Source organism: Triticum dicoccoides, chromosome 6A (assembly GCF_002162155.2).
Source record: "Triticum dicoccoides isolate Atlit2015 ecotype Zavitan chromosome 6A, WEW_v2.0, whole genome shotgun sequence".
Classification (NCBI taxonomy): domain Eukaryota; kingdom Viridiplantae; phylum Streptophyta; class Magnoliopsida; order Poales; family Poaceae; genus Triticum; species Triticum dicoccoides.
Genome location: NC_041390.1, coordinates 632,776,646 through 632,781,538, shown reverse-complemented (window position 1 = coordinate 632,781,538; position 4,893 = coordinate 632,776,646). Strand labels below are relative to the sequence as shown.

The 4,893-nt window shown below is 47.4% G+C and overlaps 1 pseudogene; it reads left to right on the top strand.

Moving 5' to 3' along the window:
- Positions 1-335: 335 nt before the first annotated feature.
- On the top strand, positions 336-2,681 carry LOC119316213 (annotated as a pseudogene).
- Positions 2,682-4,893: the final 2,212 nt, after the last annotated feature.

Here is a 4,893-nt window from a genome sequence, read left to right as displayed (position 1 = left end):
AGAGAGAGAGAGAGAGAGAGAGAGAGTATAGGAGTAGCGTATACTAGACATATATGCTAATGGCAGTATAGTATGCTCGATTAGCGCAGCTGTGCCATTATGACACTCAGACGTCGAAGTCAACTAAAAGACTAGAGACCCAGTCTGGATAAGTATGAGAAGCCCGTTGAGGAAGGAGATCGCATAACCACGCTTCACTTGTACTACTAGTAGAGTACTAAATCCCATGCATACATATACGACTAGCTAGCTAGCTCCCAAGTCTGAGAGGATCAGTGTCCACCATTGTTCACTCGAGGTAAGTGAACAAGCCAGTGTACAAGATGAACAAGGCCATGAGGAAGGAGAGTGGTAAGAAGCTTGTGGGCAGGGCAGCAGCAAGGGCTCTCGTGTGGCTTCTGCTTCCTGTCCTTGTCTTCGTCGTGCTCAACTCCGATCACATGCCGCGGGTTCCTCAATTACATGCAACAACTCTTTGTAAGTCCCCTCAATTACACCTTTCAAGCAACAGCTCTTTACACACGTTTAGGTTTCGAGTGTTCATCCGATCTATACGAGTGCACCATCATCTTCGATCCATCGTCTGAAAAACTCATTACTCAGACTCTTTGCCCATAGTATGAAGAGAAAGGTGTGATACCTCTTGGGTGCCCATACACAGTCATGAACAGTAAATTCGAAAAAAAATTGATATAAAAATCAAAAACTTCCAAAACTTTAGGACATCAAACATGATCAAACCTTTGATATTCTTGCGAGGTTTCAGCCACTGCACAAATAACATTCGAGGGTTCGACACCAAAAAAATCATTGTTCAAACTACACGTGCACTTTTGAGCAGCGATTTTTTTAGGGCTCCTCGGATGTTATTTGTGGCCGAAACTTTGCAAGAACATGAAATACTTGATCATGTTTGATGTTCAAAAGTTTCGGGTTTTTGTATTTTGTTTTGAATTTACTGTTCATGAAGGGTGTAGGGGAGCACGAGTATGTATACTGCCCATGAGCTTGATCGTTCTCTGATTAATTCATCGATTTGGCGCTAACAATAAGTATATGACCATGTGGCAGATCATTCATTTAATTCAGATTTGGTCGGCCATGCACCGCCACCTTCTCCCGCATCAAGCCAGCAGACGCCCGGCGAGGCCGTCGATGCACCACCTTCTCCCGCAACAAGCGACCAGACGCCCGGCGCGGCCGTTGATACACCACCTTCTCCGGCACCACGCGACGAGACGCCCGGCAACATCGTCAGTGCGAACAAAAGCCAAGGTAATTAGTTACCTTTTCTCGGCAGGACGGTTGTTAAATCTGCCTAACAAAACTAATGCTAACAGACATTGTGTTAGTTTTACACTACCAATGGAATAATCCAACGGCAATTGAGATCTCTCTAAGAGTGGCAAGATAAAAACTAAAAAGAAGTTTCTTTCTACTACTCGTAATTAATAACTCTTTTGTGCATCTTACAGATATATATGTGGCAGCACCAAGAAGCAAGTCAATCTGCGACTTCAGCAGTGAACGCATGGACATATGTGCCATGCAAGGCGACGTCCGTATGCATGGCAAATCCGCCACCGTCTACGTGGTCTCAGCATCTGATGACAGTTACCGGCCAGAGAATGGAACAGTGAAGATCCACCCGTACCCGCGCAAGTCGGAGGAAGGAACGATGCACGCTATCCGGGAGGTGACCATCCGCTGGAGCGGGCTGGATGCGCCACGGTGCACGGTGACACACGACGTCCCCGCGGTGGTCTTCTCCACCGGCGGCTTCCTCAACAACTTTTTTCACACCATGACCGATGGTCTCATCCCTCTCTTCAACACTGTGCGGGAGTACGATGGCCGCGTCCAGCTTGTGGTCACCGACTACAACCACAAGTGGGTTGACAAGTTCCAAGACATCCTCGCCGCGCTCTCCATGTACCCGGTCATCGACTTTGACGCCGACGACAAGGTGCGTTGCTTCCCGTCGGTGCACGTCGGCACCGAGAGCCATAAGGAGATGGGGATCATCCTTGCTCTCTCCCGCAAGGGCTACACGATGACGGACTTCCGGAACTTTCTCCGGTCGGTCTACTCGTTGAAGCGTGAGTGGGCGACCACCGTAAACCGGACCTCCGGCAACAGGCCTCGTCTCCTCATGGTGTTGCGCCGCAAGTCAAGGGCATTCGCGAATGAGGCGGAGGCCGTCGCAGCTGCCACAGATATAGGTTTTGAGGTGGTGTTGGGGGCCCCGGAGGCCATGAGCGACATGGCCCGGTTCGCAGAGGTCGTGAACTCGTGCGACGTGATGGTGGGCGTGCATGGCGCAGGGCTCACCAACCTGGTGTTCCTCCCGCGTAATGCAACGTTGGTGCAGGTCGTCCCATGGGGCGACATGAGTTGGGGGGCCAATGCTGCCTTTGGTGCGCCGTCGGCTGACATGGGGCTCCGGTACGTCCAGTACGAGCCGACCGCCGATGAGACGACGCTCAAGTACATATACCCGAGGGACCACGCCGTCTTCACCGACATTGCCTCCATACACAGGCAGGGGTATGGTATGACGTGGGCGATCTTCCTCAACGGCCAGAATATCACCCTCGACATCGACCGCTACAGAGGGGTGTTGCAGCAAATCTACCATGATAGTGTAATGGCCAATCCTTCATTTAACTAGACGACATGTTGTGCCCTTGACGCAAAGAACTAATGCTGCCGAGAAGCGATGCGATCTATATGAAAGCCGTCAATGATGGGATCAAGGACGAGCGATGTCACCACTATGTTGCTGATACCCACAGGAGTTTCGCGGTCATCAATTGTAATCAAAATTTTCGAACATGAGTCTACTTGTGGCAGTGCAGTTTCAATAATGCACACCTCGCCTAAAACACGCAAATAAAAAGTCAGGAGATGTTGTTTTAACGGAAAAGTAAATATTTTTTGAGGAAATAAAAAAACTACGAAATTCAACCAATGTGAAAGCACCTCCCTAAAAAATAACAATTACCCAAGAAAAAAGGCATAACAAAAGCAAAAATGAGACCAAGGTTATGCTAACAACAAGGAAAAAACAAAAGAAATAACAAGTCTAGCCTGAAATAGAATAAAACAAACAAACCAGGGCCTGCCCATACACACATGAAAAGCTCATCTCCGTCCACAAGATAAAAAAGTCAAAAAAAAGTTATGGCTCGTAAACCCAAAATCACTAATTAAGAAGTAATTCTTCCAAAGATCACCCGCACCTCCCCAAGTTGCGGCAAGTGGTGCATTGCATGTGCCCCACTTGTTGCAACATGGGAATTTGTCCTTTTTTCTAGATCTGTTTATTCAAAGTGTTTTATCTTTTAAATCGAGCGTCCAAATTTCAAACCGTTTTCACCATTGAATTCCTCGGGTCGAGATCTTCTAATCTAGATCGCATGTTGATAGGTTTTGACGAACATTTTTTATGAAAAATCCAAACCGGCAACAAGTTTTTTTCCTTTCCGAAAGAGACACGACTGTGCCTCTCGCAAAAGCAAATCTGTGCCTCCACGAGAAGTAAATCCGTGCCTCTCGCAGAAGGAAAAAACGCATTTTTCCGTTTTCGAGAGCCACAGCTGTGCCTCTCGCGAAAGCAAAATCGTGCCTCTCACGAAAGGAAAAAAAGTGTTTTTTCGTTTTGAGAGATAGGACCGTGCCTCTTGTGGAAACAAAACCGTGCCTCTCACAGAAGGAAAAAAGGAAACGTGTTTTTTGTTTTGTTTCCGAGAGGTACGGCCGTGCCTCTCGTGAAAGCATATCCGTGCCTCTCGAGAATGCAAAAAATCGATTTTTTGTCCAAAAGCTAAGAAATACCGGTGAAAAACCAAAAGGTCGAAAAACCCCAAAAAATAGTTAAATCATCTAAAAAGCAGAAAACACGTGCGGAAAAATTATAAAAATCTGAAGGGAGCGCTCAGAGCAATTCAATGTTGCCCGCATGCATTTGAAGTCAGGTTTCGACTTAGCGGACCATATTCATGCAAACCGGCTGCTATTCATCAAAGTTCGGAAAGAAAATATCACAAATGATCCATACATAGGATGCAAGTACAACAATGTCCCAAATTAGATGTCCAACAAGTTTTTCAACAGGTCATGTGGTCCCTCACATTTTGTACCTTCAGCTTCATCCAACAGTGTGTACATAAATGGTCGTCCCTCTGTCTTGTGGTACATCATGATAGCGCGTACGGGCTACAAAACATGAATAGCAATATTGAGTGAATGAATGATTCAATCATCAAGTTGAGGAAGAAGAGGCAAAACTTACAATCTTCTCATCTGACTTGTGCAATGGCCACCTTACCTCCAGCAGAGCAACTGCATGACTAAACTTGCTGATGATGGTCTGCATGGCTTACCATCTATACGATAAGGACCTCACATTGCGATCGTGCATGATGTGTATGTCACAGGGCGTAATGTGCTTTCGTTCATGAAACAAATCATGCACTTGCTGCCAGAAGGTCCCCTCTCTGCTCCTGCCTACGAAGTCCGCTGATACGGCTAACCACGCATCGCACAACAACTCGTCGACCATGGTCGAGAACCCCGACATCCTTCTTACTCTAAAAAAGCAACATGGCATCTGGAAATAAGCTCAACGACATTTGACCGAACACCTGCCGAGCGTGGTAGCCGCCATGGAGGTTGTCGGCAGGGTGTCAGAGTTTACCTGGGTACAAATAGCTCCAGGGTAGAGAACGCCGTCGAAAAAGGCGGGCGAGTGCGTCGGTGCTGGTTGTAAACATCCGGTAATGATTGTGTGGCGGTCGGAGAGGTACATCGGTGGCGGCAGAGGTGGACGGTGCAGATGTGAAGCAAGTGGGAGAAGTGGCAGAGTGGAACAAAATGGGGGGCAGGAGGATA